Source organism: Triticum urartu, chromosome 6A (genome assembly GCF_056163025.1).
Source record: "Triticum urartu cultivar PI428250 chromosome 6A, HENAU_Tu73, whole genome shotgun sequence".
In the NCBI taxonomy this organism is placed as follows: Eukaryota; Viridiplantae; Streptophyta; class Magnoliopsida; order Poales; family Poaceae; genus Triticum; species Triticum urartu.
Window position 1 is genome coordinate 331922445 of NC_141878.1, and position 20601 is coordinate 331943045.

Sequence of the window (20601 nt, forward strand, 5' to 3'; positions counted from 1 at the left end):
GTTGGATGAAGATCTCAAAGACAAAGACAACAAGAGCAATGTGAGGATCAATTAGCGAGTACATGATGGTGGTCCGTGGCAGGATTAGCCATGTTGTATTCGTTTTGGCCTTTTGGGCTTGATGCTTAGTTTAGCCCATATCTTTGCTAATGGCCAGATAATTAAGCCTGATAGTTAGTACAGTCCCCGCTGCAACTCACTAGGGGGGGGGGGCAAACCATAGGGGGTCTGGCCTCCGCTCGCCCCCAGTGGCTCCGCCTCTGGGAGGCGGGCGTCATGGGACCGGGAATCGACAAATCCGGTCAACACGGTGCCAGGTCCGGTCAACACGATGCCGGGTACAGTCAACACAGTGCCGGGTCCGGGCAGGGTTGGAGGGGCTCCGGTGAGGGTGGCGCAAGGCATTCATGGCGCGGCGGGGTTGGAGCTTGACAGCCATGTGCAGAGAAGAAAGAGAGGTTAGAAAGGAATGGAAAAAAGGAGAAGAGGAGAATGAGACGGGCGGCGGCGTGGTCTCAACGGCGAGGTCGTCGGTCGGCGGCGGCATGCCAGAGGTGCGGGAGGACAAAAAGCACGGGGAGGGGATCCTCTCCCGATCTGGACGAGGGGGCATTGAGGGGCAGAGCTCATGCTTGGGTGCAGCGATGGATGGGATTTGTGGGCCTCCCACGGGCTCAGGCGGGCCCATAGTGGGAGGAGGGAGACAGAGGCGACGTGGCTACACGCGATTGGACAAAGACAGCGGCTCAGGTGGCGGCTGGTCGGGCTGCTCGCTAAGACTAGCCACAGCTATAGGTGGCCAAATGGGTCGGGATAGCTGGGCCGACCCGGTAGCACGGCCGACACGGCATGGGCCAAGCACGGCACGACACGTGCTAAACGGGCCAGGCCCGGCACGCAACACGCCAGGGGCCGTGCATGGGCCTGAAGGCCGAGCACGCAGGCCGGCACGGCACGGCCCATTTATCTTTTTTTATTTTTTATGTATCCTAATGTGGCCCAACAGGTAAAAATAGGCTAAAAACACCCAGTGCGCAAAATAGGTGGCAGATTAGCGGGCCTAGCGTGCCTGTGGGTCGGCCCGATTAGCATATGGGCCGTGCCTGGGCTGCAGGCTACAGCATGCGGGCTGGCACGGCATGGTCCGTATAATAATCGTGCCTCGGCGGGCCGGTCCGTGCCAGGAACGATTAGGATGGGCCGTGTCATGCCGGGCCGGGCCGACTCGTTTGGCCAGCTATAGCCACAGCCACAGTGGGATTAACTTCAGCAGTAACATCGAGTCCAACTCCGCAAATTTGCTTATGTGGCAATGAGTTAATGAGGAGAGAGGTAGTTTGAGTAACTTAGCTAGTTACTGTAACATCACTTGTCACAATGCAATATGAGTTTATAACCTAATAAATGAAGCTTTGCATGTTACCACACTTATGTTACTACCCACTATGAAGGTAGTAACATAGTCTCAGGATATGTGTATGTTACTAGTGTATGTTACTTTCCACTATGGCCAGTCTAAGGTGTTGGGGGTGGATCCCGAGGGAGGCAGCAACTGGAGCTGCGAGGAGGGGTAGGGGATAGGGCTTTTGCCTGATTGGAAGGAGGGAGGTGTTTAAATAGGGAATCTAGGGTGTTGGGGGTGTTTAGGGGGTTTCGGGACCCTCCGATCTCGATCGGACGGTTCTTGATGGAGGAGGGGGTAGCTGGATTTAGTGGGCTGTGTAGGAGGCCATGGGCTGAGATTAGAGGGAAATGGTGCGGCCCAACATATGTTTTAAATACCGAAAACGTCCGACATTTTTACCAGCTATAGTGCTGCTATAGTAAATGGTTGGGCTATCAAGCAACCTCCAAATGCGATGAAATTTGGCAGGTGGTCTACCCACAATATAATAAGACCGCACACCAACTTTCAACTCATTCCGGGAATGTTTTGTTCCCACTTAGAAAATAATTATAAAATGATGTCATGGGTGCGAGCAAGTGCGGTTGGTCTCGGAACAGTCAACAAAGAGAACGAGGAGGATCAGTAACTTTGAACGGATGCAAGTTTTCTGAAAACATGCGGATGCAATGCGCATGATGAGATGATAAATGCAACAAACAAATGAAACACATGGCTACAACGAAATTAAATGGAATGCATCTAAAACGTCGGTCTCTGGCTATTACATCCCTGCCTTCTCAAACTTTTATCATCCAATACGTTTTCACTAGGTTTGGTTCTTTGACGGTAACTAATGCTAATTCCTCAGAAGTCCTAGTAGTAAACGTAGGAGTATCATCTTTTTTTGTTAGGAAGCAATCAAAGTACTTAATAGCTCCTTTCTGGAACTCAATCAACTTATATGCATGTTTTGGTCTCAGTGTCAGATGGATAATTTCCAGATAAAATTTTGCTAATTAGCACCCAAACCAATAAATTAAGAACACTACTAAGTAAATGAAAGTGCAAAAAGGGCATTGAGCAAGGTACATGGATCATGGCAAGAAAATTAGAAATCGAAAGCTTTAGGTGCTGCTTACGGGTCACAAACAGAAATCTGAGTTTCCCCTTTCTAATCGCTATCGGTACAGGGGATCAGGAAATCAGAGTCTGAGAAAGATATAAGTATGTGCGTGGATTAACTTCAGGGAACGAACGATCTACCAAACCTATAAGAAGAGGGATTTCCATTTAGGAGGAGGTTGATGGAATCTGGAATATTGAATTACCTTGCTCGATTAATCCCGCTTAGCAGCGGAAAATCACAACTAGATCCAGCAGCGCGCCGTAGACCTTGGCTCTGGCATAGCTCATTCGTTGCTACTTGGGAAAGAGAAGGAGTAGAAGCCAGAAGACCACGTGAGTGGGGAAAGCGGAGATTAATAGATTTGTTAGGATTCCTTTTGTTTACAATTGAGAATCACTCAGTCTGTTACGAACATGGGATAATGATCTATTGAACGGGCAGATGGGTTAAGCATTACACACTGATAACCCACAAGTATAGGGGATCGCAATAGTTTTTTAGGGTAGTGTATTCAAGCCAAATTTATAGATTCGACACAAGCGGATCCAAAGAATATTTGTAAGTATTAGCAGTTGATTTGTCAATTCAAACACACCTGAAGATTTAATGTCTACAACAATAACAATTTTGTAGTAGTAGTAACAGTAGTAGTAGCAATAGTAACTTAGCAAGAACAATATGTGGAAAACTCGTAGGCATTGGATTAGTGATTATGTTGGACAATATTCATCATCTAACAGTCATAACATAGGGCGACACAGAACTAGCTCCACTTCATAAATATAATGTAGGCATGTATTCCGTAAATAGTCGTACGTGCTGATGGAAAAGAACTTGCATGACATCTTTTGTCCTACCCTCCCGTGGCAGCGGGGTTCATAAGGAAACTAAGGGATATTAAGGCCTCCTTTTAATAGTGAACCGAAACAAAGCATTAACACATAGTGAATACATGAACTCCTCAAACTATGGTCATCCCCGGAAGATATCCCAATTGTTGTCACCTTGGGGTTTACGGATCATAACACGTAATAGGTGAATATGACTTGCAAGATCGGATCACGAACATAGATATAATGGTCGTAACATAAACGGTTCAGATCTGAAATCATGTTACTCGGGCCCTAATGACAAGCATTAGGCATAGCAAAGTCATAACAACATCAATCTCAGAACACTGTGGATACTAGGGATCAAGCCCTAACAAAACTAACTCGATTACATGACGAATCTCATCCAACTCCTCACCAACCAATGAGCCTACGAAGGAATTACTCACTCCTGGCGGTGAGCATCATGAAATTGGTGATGGAGGATGATTAATGATGACGAAGACCAAAGATTCCCCTCACCGGAGCCCCGAACGAGCTCCAAATCTGGCCTCCTGATGAAGAACAAGAGGTGGCGGTGGCTCCGTATCGTAAAACACGATGAAACTTCCTGTCCTATTTTTCTGGAAAAATAGGATTTTATAGTGTCATGATTAGGGTCAACAGAGACTCGAGGGCCCCACTACCCACTAGGGCGTGCCAGAGGGGAGTGGCGTGTCCTGGTGTCTTGTGGGCAGCCAGGGCCCACCCTTTAGTAGGTCTTGGCTCCAGTATTTTTTATTTATTCCAAAATAATTCTCCAAAAAGTTTTGACCAAATTGGAGAACTTCTATTTCTACACAAAAACAACACCATGGTAGTTCTGTTGAAAACAACGTCAGTCCGGGTTAGTTTCATTCAAATCATGCAAATTAGAGTCCGAAAGAAGAGCAAACGCGCTAGGAAAATTAAATAAGATGGAGACGTATCAACTCCCCCAAGCTTAACCCATTGCTTGTACTGAAGCAATTCAGTTGACAAACTGATAGTGATAAAGAAAAACTTTTATGAACTCTTTTGTTCTTGTTTACATATATATATATATATATATATATATATATATGCTTAAATAGTACCTAGGTTTTCAACAAAGATCGTGACTAACCATGCAAGAAATAACTCTTAGAAATTATATTAACTCATATCAATGGGGTAAACAACTAGCGAGCAATAATAAGATATGTCAAATGCCAACACTTTGTCAAAACAATCATGATATAATATAACCATAGTGGCATCTCGCTAGCCCTTTTCGAGACCGCAAAACATAAATGCAGAGCACCCCCAAAGTTCAAGCAATGACTAAACATTATAATTCATGGTAGAAGAGATCCAATCATGATGCATTCAACATTAACTATACACAATGCATGAGGATGACAATAGTGCTCTCAGGACTGGCGCTTGTTTGAGAAGGTGATGACTTAATATAATAGTAAATAAAGAGTCCCTTTGCAGATTGAAGCAGGGATTTGCAGAGGTGCAAGAGCTCAAAGCTTAAATCAGAGATAAATGTAATTTTGGGAGGTACACCCTTCCTGTCAACGTTATGACAAAGAGTTTTCAATATCTTCCATGCTAAATAAATTAGCGGTGGTTCCCAAGCGATAAAAGTAAACTTTACCCCCCCCTCAACCAACAAACACAAGCCATGGCTAACCGAATCCATGGGTGCCTTCCATACCAACAACAGTCCTGGGGGAGTTTTGTTTAATTATTTTAATTTTTTGATTTCGGGACTGGGCATCCCTATTACTAGCCCCTCTCGTGCAAGGACAAGTGAATAAACACTCATCACGAGAATAACCCGCTTAACATGGAAGATATTGACCACCCCCTGTCGCTCCATGAGCGGTCCAGGCATACAAAACAGATGTTCATTTGAATTTTTGGAGGTGGAATATGCAAATTTACTTGGAACGGCAGGGTAATACCCCAGGTAGATATAGTGGACTCATCTGGAATAACTTTGGTTTAAGGATTTTGATGCACAGGTAGTATTCCCGCTTAGTAGAGTCGAAGGCTAGCAAATAGGTTGAGAAGCGGCCAACTAGAGAGCAAAAACGGTCATGAACATGCATTATGAATAATCAACATTGAATACTAGCATGAGTAGGATATAAACACCATGAACATAAATATCGTGGAGGCTATGTTGGTTTTGATTCAACTACATGCATGAACATGAGCCAAATCAAGCCACTTGAAACATTCAGAGGAGGATACCATATCATCATACTACATCATAATCATTTTAATGCATGTTGACTGTCAAGATAAATCATTATCCACTCCTAGCTACTTAAGCATGTCATGAGCAACTATAATATCTAATTGTCATTGCAAGCATGTTTAATCATAATATGCTGAATCATGGATACTGAGTTAAACATATTTACAAAAACAAAAACGAGTTGAGTTCATACCCGCTTTTCCCTGCCACAGTCACTTCATCAAATATCATCATTATTGCCTTTCACTTGCACGACCAAATGATATGAAAATAATAATTGTGCAAGAGTTTCGTGGGCTAAGCTGGAATCTGCAACATTTCATTCAGACGAGAAAACAAAATAATGTGGGCTCTTTTTTAGATCAACAATCATGCAAATGAGAGCCACTCAACATTTTCATTGTGGTCTTCCCCTTGGTATGACTCAAAGAAAAGAAAATAATTTTAGAGAAACACGCTGAAATATTTTTAGAGTTTTTAGATTTTCTTGAAGAAAGCAAATTAAAGGAAGAAAAACAAGAACGAGAAAAACTATTTACACGGGAAATCTCCCAAAAATCAAAATAAGAAGTGGGAAATCTTTTTGGGTTTTCTTTTAATACTACAACTAAATTAAACTAGAAAGAAAAACTGAAAAGAAGCAAGCAATATTTTTGTTTTTTATCAAAGTTTCTCAAACAACACAAGAAGAAAGCAAGAAAATAAATCTAACATGGATAATACAATGGAAAAGTGTGGACACCGAAAACTGGATTGAAATGTCTGAATATGAATGTAATGTCGGTGGAAATATGTATTCCCCCAAGCTTAGGCTTTTGGCCTAGCTTGGTAATCACCATCCGCGGCCTGATAATAGTCAACGTGATAACTCACTGAGGCTCTTGGTGCAGCCTCCTCAGCCCGGCGAGTAGCCTCGACCACCGCAATGTACTTGTGAGTCTCGCTCTCAAGAACGTAATATCTTCCTTTATTGTGATAATCAAAGAGAGTAGGTGCAGGCAAAATAACAGGCACAACGGGATTTTTATTGAACATCAAGTTGTAATTATAGTTATTAGTTGTGGCCTTAATGAACTTATGGTGCTTCATGGCTCAAAGTCTAATAACTGAGTAGGTAAAATGGAATCATTAGGCCAAGGTGACACACCCAGCTCTTTAGCTAAACGGGATACATAAATCCCACCATAAAAGTAACCACTATCAGCGTTGCGTTGCAACCTCCATGCAACGATCACTCCAAGATTATAACATTTATTTCCTGTCAGAGCAGTGTGTATGAGGCTCAAGTCAGAGACACATAGTGAGATGCAATCTTGCTTGCCCATGATGCATTTGCCATTAAAGAGTGCAAAGTAATGAATTAATGGAAAATGAATACTTTTTATTCTACCTTGTGTCACTCCTCTATCCTCGTCGTAACAGAGACTAGTAAAAAATGAATCATACTCAGATTTTGGCGGTTCTTCTAGCGAACCCCAATATGGAATTTTATAGGCAACACATAACGCTTCTAGAGGCATGGTGAAAGCATTATTATCAAGGCTAAATGAAACTCTAGACTCACGAGGATGATATTTAAATTTCTTAGTGAATGTCTTTGAGAGGTTGAGGTGTTGGATGCACTTATCTGCGACGATGGGAGCGAGCTTGGTGTTGTGAATATACTGCTCAAATTATTCCTCGATACCTGCACATACCATGAAATCATTGCACGACCATAGGCACGATTTGGTATCGGCATCCTGCGTCGAGCTTGCACTTGGCTTAACATAAGACTATCGTATCGAGCTACCACTCGATGATGCCTCTGAGGACTTCCTCCTTGAAGAACTCCTAAAGAGGTGCATTTTAATTGCGAACAATTTTCTGAAATTTTTGGGTCACAAAATTTTGTCAACAAAACTTCATAAGATTGATAGCAACTACTCATATGGATGCCTAGAGGCCAAATCAAGCATTCAAACTACTTGGAACTCAAAGAATTCATCATGCAAGCTCATTTTCAATAGCACTAAGAGTAGCTAAATAATCAAAAATTAAACCACCAGAACAAAAACTAATTGGAGCAATGGAGGAGTCACATACCAACTAGCAATTTTCCGAAACAATTATGGAAACGGAGCCTCGAGCAAAGAGATCGAAATCCACGGGTTTGAGAGCAAGAACACACAGAGAGAGAGAGTGAGTGTGAGTGATTTTTTCTGGAGGTAGGATATTACATGGGCTAAAGGGATAAGTGAGGGGGCCACGCGGGGCCCACTACCCACCAAGGCACGCCTGGGGTAGCTGGCGTGCCCTGGTGTCTTGTGGACACCAGGAGCACCCCCACGTGTGGTTATTTGTTCCACAAATTCTTAAATACGCAGGAAAAATCGTGTTAAAATTTCAGGTCATTCCGAGCACTTATATTTTGACCACTTTTCTATTGCACGGAAAATTTAGAAAACAGAATAAACATGGCATTTTATTTTATTTAACTAAGAAAAACAGAGAACAAAAAGTAGGGACAGAAGGTTGCGCCTACTAAATTCGTCGACCACATGCCTCTCAAAAACAACCCATTAATAAAGTTGATCAAGTCTTATTAACAACTGCGTCCGATTAGCTTGAACCCGAAGAATCTTTGTAAAACACTAAGTTACCTCAATGGGGATATGCACATCCCCAACAATAAATGTTCCATATTTCTTTTTGGCAGTAGGTAAAGGGAGTTGAAAACTTCCAATAGTAATTGTTGGAGACTTTTCAATAACATTAATACCATTCACTTGAAATTGTTTCTTCAGAAAGTGCACTGTATGCTCATTACCATTGATATGAAAATTAACTTTTCTTTTATTGCAATCAATAACAGCCCCTTGCAGTATTCAAAAAGGGTCTACCAAGGATAATCGACATGTTGTCGTCCTCGGGCATCTCAAGTATAATAAAGTCTGTTAAGACAGCAACATTTGCTACAACAACGGGCACATCCTCACAAATACCGATAGGTATGGCAGTTGATTTGTCAACCATTTGCAATGATATCTTAGTAGGTGTGAGTTTATTCAAATCAAGTCTTTTATATAAATAGAAATCCATAACACTAACACCAGCTCCTAAATCACAGGTCCGTAGGCCGAATAGTGTAGGCTAGAAACCCTTCCCTTCTGAGGTCCAGATGGTGAGCATGATCTATGCAACCCACATACCAAAGAAGGAGAGGAAGAGAGCATTGTGAGACGTATATTCTGTCGAGCCCATAGCGCCGAAGTTTAACCCGTGGTCAGCCTGTCCGGTCACTTTCGATCGCAGGGATCACCCGAGTAGCATACGCCACGGAGGATCCGCAGGCTTAGTACTCGACCCCATCATTGACGGATTCCACCTCACTAGAGTCCTAATGGATGGAGGCAGTAGCCTTAATCTGATATATGAAGACACGGTGAGGAAGATGGGAATCGACCCATCAAGGACCAAACCCAGTAACACTACCTCCAAGGGGGTCATTCCGGGAGTGGAGGCCCGCTGCACAGGCACTGTGACGCTTGACGTAGTGTTCGGATATCCGTACAATTTTCAAAGTGAGGACTTGATCTTCGACATTGCACCTTTTAGCAGTGGCTATCACACACTCCTCAGCCGAACGACATTCGCTAAATTCAATGCCGTCCCACATTACGCGTACCTCAAGTTGAAGATGCCCGGTCCTTCGGGTGTCATAACTTTCAACGACAATACAAAACACTCACTTCAGAACGAAGAGCACACATCGGCCCTAGCGGCCGAAGACCAAACCGGGCCATACGGGTCCTGTTACCGGCCCACTGTAAAGGCCGACGACAACAGTAAACGGGCTCGATCTCGCTCCCCGCCATGGGAATCCGCATGCGTTCGCCGCAAATAGGGATGCATGCCCCACAGCACACCCACATTCTTTGCGCTCCACGTTCCTCGTCAGCACAATTTCGCACTCAAAATACCATGGGCAGCCATGAGGCATATATCAATAAATCCGAAGCATGTGTTCGGTTAACCCAAACTTCGGAGTTACCTTGTCTTCGGACGACCCGGGGGCCAATACAGGAAACAACCCCCCCCCCCCAAGGACAAAGCTTCACCGGCAGGATCCTCATCCCTCAAGGTTTCATTGAAGGTCCCAACCCCAACCTCTCAAAAGCAAAGGTGCAGACATGCAGCAAGGCACAATGGAAGCTTCGACTCATGCATCAAGGCCCTGCGTAAACCTTTACTCTGTATTTCCCCCCTTTTTACAAATAATGTCATGGCAGTTCGAATTGTATGGTTAGCCATCTTGAGCCTACAAGAAATAGTAAAAACGACCCTTATGGTGTTCGGATATCCGCATCTCGCGATTGTCTCCCTTCCTTCCGATTCTCCCCTCTCTCTTCAAACAAGCCCGACATGAAAAACATGACCGGTTAAGAAACCTAGAGTCCCGATTTAACCCTCGGCTCCGTACCCCAAGTCCGACACATTTTTTCGCTGGGTGTTTGGCGTCTCAGAAATTGCACTACATGCATCTGTTCCGAACTATGTCTTGGGTCAATAGTTGGGTTGCCCTGCTCTTGTACTTGCCCCTTATGTTCCACTCGTTAGGCTAAGAGGGAAAAGGGATAACCCCTGCGATAGTACTTCTTTCTTGCCCGGTTAAGTACTTCAGGAGGAGAAAGCCGAAAACTGACCATCATAGTAAGCGTGAACTGGTCAGCGATCCGATGACGAGGTTTGACTCCAAAAATTGTTGGCGATTTCACCGTGTCACATGAAGGGTTTGTCTGAACACAAACCATGTGATTGGAAATGACATGTATTGGCCCCGAAGTACATCACAAGCCACCCGGGGCTAGTCACTAGGTCCCACAATCAAGCTCCTAAGGCTAAGTGAAAGCAATAAATCCGAATAGTCCGCTTGCATAGTTTTTCTCACGCACTACCACCTCCGGGTACCAAGATGTTGGCTAAGGGTAATAGTGCGGAGACAAAACACCCCTTGCGGTATTCACCTGGCACTGGTACATCGACGTGCTAAACAAACGGTTTTTAACCCCTTTCCGCAACGACATTTGGAACCGTCGCCAAGTGAGTGTGTCCGATAGGTTGTCCTTCCCACACAACATAGAAATCATTGGGGATAGGCCCTCCTGGGACCCAGGCTGGGGCGGTGTGCGATCGGGCGAGACATCGAAACCCAATCATTTCCGTCGGTATGTACATCCCACACGGTAATCCGAGAAAATCATTTCCGTAAGTATGTACATCCCACACGGTGAATCCCATAAAAACATTTCTGTAGGTATGTATATCACACACAGTCAATCCAAGGAATTCGTTTCTATTCTTATGTGCATCCCACACAGTCAATCCAGGGAAAACGTTTCCGTTCGTATGTATATCACACAGAGTTCTTTGTGTGGAAACATTTGTGCAAGGTGGCCTAACGCAAACAGTTCGCTCCCGGAAGCCGTGTGTGATTGTTAATTGATCGAACACGCCTACTTTCTAGAAACCATGTGGGTTGTTTGAGTTCATCGCCCACGGTGTTGTCTGAGTAAGCGTCTGCAATAGAAAACCCCAATAAGCAGGGTAATTAGCCTATTATTGATAATCCATGTACTAATCAAACTGATATTTCTTGTAAAACATGCCAGATATTTCATATCCGTATAAAAGCAACCAGGATTTCACAATTGAATTATATCAGATAGCTTCGGCACTCAGTTACGCCATTACACAACAGCACCAAGTTTCACATGCAGCATCAAAAACCTTTTGAAAGTAGCATCATACACAGTAAATAGACAGATGAATCTCATCTAGGAAACTGCAGAAGCGGAAGGCAAATATTGAGCCTTCAGTGATGTTGAATGTCCTTGCAACTGTAGGCCAGTGGCTATGGATAATTTCCCGCCCAACCTTCGTCCTCTTCAGCAAGACTTCAGTATTGTACCGTGGGTGTTGAATGAATATCTTCCTCACCTCTTGACCATGCAGGTGGTTTGAGAGGTCATGATCGGTGAACTGATTCGAAAAGTACTGAAAACAAAGCTATGCATAAATTGCTGTTGTAAATTTTGAAATGGTGCAAGGGGTAAAAACAAGGTAAAAGTGTTGGTACCATCCTATAGTTGACTGATGTCTTCTTCATTGTGCAAACAAAGATCTTGCTGTTATTCGTCGCAAGTTTCTTCATCCTAACAATCTTTCTGAGTTTCTTGACTTGACTAATATTCATGGACAGCTCATTTCCTCATATGTAAAATGGGTCGAACAATGGGTCTAAGCCTCTGACAGCAGGACCTACATGTGCAAGACCAAATTGTAAGAAACCTAAATATTAGAATGATTTTTGCAACTACACAATAATGTGCTATTAGCCAAAGGACCCTGCTTGAACAAACCTCGATGGTAAACCATAGTGTCTCCCATTGTTTCCCTGCAACGTAGCAAGAAGAAGGGTCGCGGGCGAGGAGGCGGCACTACAAGAAGAATGGTCGCCGGCAAGGAGGCGTGGCTGCAAGAAGAAGGGTAACCGGCAAGGAGGCAGCGCTGCAAGAAGAAAGGTCATCGGCGAGTAGGTAGGGCTGCCAGTAAGTAGCAGTGAAGGTTTGAACTTGGAAAGCAAGGAGGAACAGTGGAAATGTGGCTTTTTGTAGGAGGGAGGGGGCGGGGAGATAGATATTTCCGCGGTGGCCAAAAAATTTCGCTCGGTGCCGCGAGAAACTGGCACGCAAGTGTACTTCAAGCAGGGGCGGTGGACTGTAGACGACAAAGCTTCTTGCGTAAGCCAGACAAGATGGTGCGCCAAGATATTTTATATCGCATCCCACGATTCTTTCTAGTAAACTGTTTGTGGTATACCTGATTTTTTCATTATGTTTTGAAAGACAAAATGGTGTTATGGAGGGAAAGGATGGTGTTTGAATTGCTAGAACATTTACGTACAGTGAACATGCAACTAGTACATGAGTGTCGTGTTTAAATTTGGAATTATTCCGGGTTCGTTTGGCATTTTTATGCATTAATTGAGTTTCTGGGCATTTAATGTGCATAATTCAAATTTGAACTACAAGCACATGCTCCAATGCACCAAAGTTTGCTGAAAAATCACATGTGTGTCTTTGGGTGAATTTATAGGTCCCATGCAAGAAATGGGAATAAAATTCTAACATCTAGGTGTCGTGGATCGGCCGGAATGATTGAGAAACTTGGTTTTTTAATTCCTGTAAATCCAAAACACGGCTGCAAATCACGAAACTTGGCATGGTGTCATGACATGGCACCAACATGCTGAAGTAAATTTTTTGGCCGAATTGGGACAAACTTTGGTGTAAGCTTCTTGCAAACCAGAGCTTCCCTCAAGAAGGCTCTTGGTTCCGAGAGGGAACGTGTCACCTCCATGTGTGAAACGACATACGTGTCGGGGCATGACTTAAAGGCATAGCCGCAAGGTAGGTTTGTCGCAAGAGGGGTAATCTTCACACAATCCCATGTACTAAATAAGAAAGGGATAAAGAGTTGGCTTACAATCGCCACTTCACACAAATACAAGTTAAACATACATCATTCAGAATACAATCAAGGTCCGACTACGGAACCAAAATAAAGAAGAAAACCCCAAATGCTAGATCCTTGATCGTCCCAACTGGGCTCCACAACTGATCAACCAGAAAAGACACAAAACAACGAACAAGATCTTCATCGAGCTCCCACTTGAGCGCGGTTGCGCCACCTGCACTGGTATCATCGGCACCAACAACTGTTTGGAAGTATCTATGAGCCACGAGGACTCAGCAATCTCACGCCCACGAGATCAAGTCTATTTAAGCTTATGGGTAGGAAAGGGTAGTGAGGTGGAGCTGCAACAATCACTAAGCATATATGGTGGCTAACATACACAAATAAGAGCGAGAAGAGAAGCAATGCAACGGCGGTGAACTAGAACTGATCAAGAAGTAATCCTGAATCTACTTACGTTCAAGCATAACACAAGAACCGTGTCCACTTCTCGGACTCCGCCGAAAAAAGACCATCACGGCTAAACACGCGGTTTATTCATTTTAATTAAGTTAAGTGTCAAGTTCTCTACAACCAAATATTAAGAAATTCCCGTCTGCCCATAATCGCGGGCACGGCTTTTGAAAGTTCAAACCCTGCAGGGGTGTCCCAACTTAGCCCATCGCAAGCTCTCACGGTCAATGAAGGATATTCCTTCTCCCAAGAAAACCCGATCAGACTCGGAATCCCGGTTACAAGACATTTCGACAACGGTAAAACAAGACCAGTAAAGCCGCCAGAATGTGCCAATAAATCCCGATAGAAGCTGCACATATCTCGTTCTCAGGGCACACCGGATTGTCCAAGGTTCTGGTGGGCCAACCCAGAGTTGCCCCTGGCGGCCACCGGCGGCTGACAGGTTGGACCAACACTCAGAGGAGCACTGGCCCGGGGGTTTAAAATAAAGATGACCCTTCAGTCTGCAGAACCCAAGGGGAAAACGCTTACGTGCCAAATGTTAAAACCAAGGTTGGGCCTTGCTGGAGGAGTTTTATTCAAAGCGAACTGTCAGGGGGTTCCCATAACACCCAACCGCGTAAGGAACGCAAAATCAAGGAACATAACACCGGTATGACAAAAACTAGAGCGGCAAGAGTGGAACAAAACACCAGGCATAAGGTCGAGCCTTCCACCCTTTACCAAGTATATAGATGCATTAATTAAATAAGAGAGATATTGTGATATCCCAAACATATCCATGTTCCAACATGGAACAAACTTCATCTTCACCAGCAACTAGCAACGCTATAAGAGGGGCTGAGCAAAGCGGTAACATAGCCAAACAACGGTTTGCTAGGAAAGGTGGGTTAGAGGCTTGAAATGGCAATATGGGAGGCATGATAAAGCAAGTGGTAGGAATCGCGGCATAGAAAAAGAGCGAACAACTAGCAACAAAAGATAGAAGTGATTACGAGGGTATGGTCATCTTGCCTGCAAAGTTCTCAGAGTTCACGAAAGCTTGATCTTCGTTAGCGTACTAAACAGGTTCCTCGATCACGTACTCGTCTCCCAGGTCTACCCAAAGCAAGAACACAAGCAAAGGACCAATAATCAATCACGGTGCAATGCGCAAACAACATGATGCAAAACATGACATGATTTGTGAGATGTGATATGCAATGCATGTGCGTGCTTCGGAGGAAAGATTGAACCAGGCATCAACTTGGAAAACCAAGTGTGCCGCTGGAAAGATGAGATGATTTCGGTCAAAATCGATATAAAGATCACCGGAATCGTATGCACGGTTTGCAAATGGCAAGCAAAACAAGAATGCCACAATTTTGCGATTAACAGCACGATGCCATCTAGAATGCAACGAGAAACTAAGCTACTGCACCCCAACATAGCAACAAAGCACATGGCAGTGATCTACTCAAGATGCTTGACAAAACATGAACACTGAGCTACGGCTAAATTACACAAGAGCAGGTTCAAACAAGCATGGAAAAAGTGCAAAAGATATCAGCTTCACAGACTTTGTGAAAATATTAACATGCCAGGAATAACATCAGGAAGCCATGTTTAGAGCAAGCAAACAACATGCTACAGGAACAGATCATAGCAAACTAAGGCATGTCATGTATCTACTCAAAGCATAAAATAAAAGTCCCTTACTGATCATGAGCCAAAAAGGCACAGAAGATATGGATGACACCCATGTAAACATAGCAAGTTTTATTAACAGATTCAGACTGGGCAGAAAACTGAGCATGGCATAAACAGAATTACGAAGGCATCTTTGCGAGCTCAAAACACTCAGCACAAGACGTTGCATGACAAGACAAGCATAGCAACAATAAGACGACATGTCCATGAAGCTAACCATGGCAAGATCAATTTCATAGCATGCATGGATCAACTACAGCAACCATGGCAAAATTGATTAACATGTAATCAATCTGCCAGGAACATTTTATAGCAAAAGTAGAGCAATATTAAGACATGCTAGGGCACTCCATAATTGCAAACAGGGGCATGGATGGATAGCGCACAACCATATGTGCAAATCATCCTGACTGAATCAACTCAAAACAAGCATGGATCTCAGTGTAGCATCATGGTTACATGGCATAAAAATAACAGCTGGAAAAGGACTTATTAAAATCCTAAGTCCCTGAAATCAGCAATATCACGAAGATTACCTTGCACGCTTGTGCTAGTCACCACAAAGATCACAAAAATACATGGCAAATACCCCTATAAAGATGGCATGGCATAGATCAAAACATATGTAGAGCTCATGCCCATATGCAGCAGACAATAAATGTGACAAAAAAGACAAATGAACATAAACTGATAAGTAACAGGAGCAAACATTTTATAGCACTCTTGCATCAATGATTTAGGCATCCAGATGGACTCAAACAAGCATGCCACAATGGAATGCAATGAAGAGCATCTCCCAATGAACATTTTGATATATCATATGCACAAAACGGAGCAGCACACTTGAAGTTATGGCATGATGAACAGAGCACCAGAATGTAACAATCTCAGGGACAGTGAAAATTTGGACCTCGTGGGGAATCGGACGGAGCGGTGCGTGAGGATGTTTGGATCGGGGTCGGGGACGTCCAGGGTCGGAGCCGTCCAGATCTGGGCGAAGCTGGCTCCGGCGAGCCCATGCAACCCAGGTGAGCTCGAGGGCACCGGCGAAGCGGAGGGAGGCGATGGGGAGACCGGAGGGCGGCGGATCCGGCTGGATCTGGGCGCGCCGCGGGCGGCGGGGTGCCCGGTAGCCGGAGTTGGTCGCCGGCGACGGCGGGGAGACGCGCAGGTGGCAGGGTTGGTGGAGTCCGGTGGCGACGCGCGAGCAGGGAGAGGCGGTCGGGCGCAGGCAGCAGAACAACAGCGCGCGGGGGCAGCTCGGGCGGCCGCGCGGGCCTCGGCAGGCCGCGCCGGCAGGGAGGAGGCAGGAGTCCAGGTGGCGCGCGGGGGTTGGCCTGGAGCGGTGGTTAGCGACGACGTGGCCTACGGGATGGCGACAAGTGACGGCGGGGAAGGGGTCCAGCGCGGATTTTGATGCAGAGATGGGAGGTGGCGGCTGCTGCAGGTTAGGGGAGGTTTGGCTAGGGTTAGACTCGGTTTTAGACAAAAATGGAAGGGGAACATGCTATATAGAGCAGGGGGCTAGAATGAGGGGTTTTGGGGGCTTCGGATCGCGAAACGGACAATGGAGAAAGAAACCGGATGCCAGTCTTGAAAAACATGAGGATGCAATGCATATGATGACATGGCAAAATGCAACACACAAGCAAATGACATGGCAAGGATGGCGAATAACTGGAGACACCTGGCGCATCGGATCTAGGGCGTTACAACACTCCACCACTACGAGAGGATCTCGTCCCGAGATCTCGGATGGCACCGGAGGGAAAAGGAAGAGGAAGATAAGAGGTAAAACTAAGTTGCTTCTTTAACAAACGAGTGAAACCAAAGAACCTTGAAAGGTTGAGCAACTTGAAAGAAAGAATACAACGAAGATGAGCAAAGTTGAAAAACACTCTGGTTAAATGGATAAGCATGAAAATAACATGATCCTCACAACTCGAGATGATGAGAGAATGGAGCAACATCACTATGCCTCCGGAAGAAATGAAAGAGTGAAATGGAATGAACGGAGGGAAACAAGATCTTGAGAGAGCACGCTTACAACAAATGCTAGAACGGAGTTGTTGGATTATCAACAACAAAAGGATAAGCTTGATATGGGCTTATGGAATACATCTCAAAATTATGAGGTGACAACCTGCCATAAACAGAAACAATTGCTTGCTTCAGATCGGCGAGGAGATGAAAAACTTCTTCCACTGATGGGATAGGAGAAACTTGGATCATAGACAATCACCACAATAGCAACATTCCTTAGGGAAGACTTTAGGTGAAATATTGCACAAGATAATATCCAACGAAAAGATTCAAGATACCTTATTCCTGACAACTTGTCAATCATGAAACATGAAGGAAACTGTCAAAATGACATAACACCATCTCAAAAGATAAGATAGAAAGAATTGCACTTCAGAATGCAAGATGAAAAATGCTTGAACTCCTCAAAACAAGACATGTGTTGAACACCATGTTTATTTTAGAGTATAAGCTTGGCGGAACTTAACTTCGAGAGAAATCTTGAAGAACAATTGAAGAATGAAAAAAATCCTTGATGAACCACCATGTAGAGCCTCCATGAAGAACTCCGGTAAACAAAAGGATGATCAAAAGAAGTGAAGAATGAAAAGAATAAGATTGAAGCCTTGCAATGATTGGATGGAGCTTTGCGACGAGATAAAGCGGGAAACTTGGAACTCCGGAAAGGAAAGATGGAACATCTCGAACCGAGAATGTGACATGATGAACAACTCTGGAAACAAGAAATTAGAATACTTGGATGAAACAATAATAAGAATTATGTTATGCGTATCCTTGACCATTTTAGATTGATGACAAGCAATGGATTTGGCATACTACTTATTCTCGTAGAAATGATTAAGATAGATATAGTGCCAACTTGAGAAGGTCTTCTGCGAACCACTGGTAGGGTTGGGAAGAACGAATGAATTGATATGATAACGAAGGAAGAGAAATCTTGAACGAACCATCGTACGAATTAGAAAGCGAATGAAGATACTTGAGAGAATTTAGATACATGAGAACGAAGAGATCATGAGCTGATTAGAGAATACTTGAGCGAAGCACCGGTAAGATTTGGAGAACGAGAGCTGAAAGCTGGAATGAATAATTCTTAGATGATGTGCTCCGAAGAATCAAACTGAAAAGACTCTTGAATTGCCCCGGATGAGTGAAAATAAGTCTCACAATTGAAAACAATTATGAGAGGATGGCATCAAGCTAGAACCATGAATCTTGAAGATAATGGTGCAAGATTGAGAGAAAAAATCTTCTTCAGTCTTCAAAATCCGAGAATGACGACGAGAAACACCGTCATGAATTCTTGAGGCACTCCGGAATGAAGAATGGAAAGGTTGAACCAACGACGAAAAGGATTTGAGAGATCTTAGAGAAAGACATATGACTGATGACAATTCGTACTTACGTCATACTTTGAAAGGAATTCAAAAATTACTCTGGAAAATTAGAAGAGTCAGGTAAGATCCTGGGAAAATACATGTGGGTTAGGGCCCACTCAAAAGAAACACCGTTGAATGATTTGAAAGAGATATTGCGCCGGTAGAATTAAATGGCTTGAATAAGATTAGACCTCGAAATAGCTTGAAAGATTACGAATAGAAACTTGAACCTTCTAGGATATCTTCAGCACTCCAGAACAATTGAATAGCAAGCGGGGAATGATTAAGAGGTGCACCGGCATGAGAAGACATTTGGAACGAGGACAAGATATGATTGACAAAGCTTGACTTGAATTCACCGAAGAAGAAAGGGAACGAATAATGATGAACTTGAAGCTCCATTAGAATCTTCATGAGAATTGCCGGATACGAACATTGAAAGAAAATAATGAAGAGACTTCACAAGAATAAAATGGATACTTGATTAAGAAATCCAAGTCCTTGAAGAAAAAGGGTGGGAGGGCGGGAAAAACAAAGACACCTTGGGACGAAGCAAACACCGTTGCAAAGAACTGATAATTGATCTCGCGAATGTAGAAATGATCGGATCCACTTGAAGAGAAAGACACCAGTTGAAAAAGAATTGCCATGACCATCTCGATGATCAAAAAGGATTAGAACTCCCATAAAAATATGAGAACACCACTTAGGGAAGGAATGGAATCAACACTTGACATTGAAGCAACTCGAATACCACAATGCAAAACAAAACAAAGGATTGGCTTGCAGAATAAGCCGGAAACAAACATATGATATATCCCATATCATATCATGTGTCTGTTGGAAAGATATTCTAGGAGCTACTTGAATTCCCACTTATAAACTTCCGAAACTTTCTGGTTATGCAATCTGGTGTTGGGGATACAGGGGAAGCATAACATCTCACCCAAAACTAGCAAATCCTACATCCAGCTGTATCCATCCTTCAAGACATGACCAAGAAACCTTCGGAAATAATTTACCTCAACCTTCGAAAAAGCATCCGTTATACGAGTTATGGCAATACTCCCGATCATCCGCCCCCATACTGGGTGGCGTCGAGGTTATCTCACCAACAACTGCATAAAAGAAATTTTCGATGTCGGCGAACTCAGGTATTCCAGAACTGCAACGATAAAATTGTGACGACAACACCTCGGAGCTGAACTCCCCGGGACACTGCCACAACCCCTAAATGTCAGGAGGCATCAAGAACAATGTTCTAGTCACAAAACCATCGTAAAGATTCCAAGATACCCACGTGATCCTAATTTTTTTTCATGAAATTTGAGGAGAGAAGAGTAAAAACTCTACGTCAGGAGGCCTCACCAGAGCGACGAAAGGATAGAGGAGTAAAAGAATCCTACTCTCCGATATATATAATCCTAAGACTCAAAACAATTTCTTCTAGACTCAACAACGTCAACGATTCGATCAAGCAGGGGCTCCTAAGTCGGGGAAGGCTCTAATTACCAACTTGTAACACCCACAATGCGGCTATATCTCCCACTTGTCGGGGCACAACTTAGAGGCATAGCCGCATGGTAGGTTTGTCACAAGAGGGGTAATCTTCACACAATCCCATGTACTAAATAAGAAAGGGATAAAGAGTTGGCTTACAATCGCCACTTCACACAAATACAAGTTAAACATACATCATTCAGAATACAATCAAGGTCCGACTACGGAACCAAAATAAAGAAGAAAACCCCAAATGCTAGATCCCCGATCGTCCCAACTGGGCTCCACAACTGATCAACCGGAAAAGACACAAAACAACGAACAAGATCTTCATCGAGCTCCCACTTGAGCGCGGTTGCGCCACCTGCACTGGTATCATCGGCACCAACAACTATTTGGAA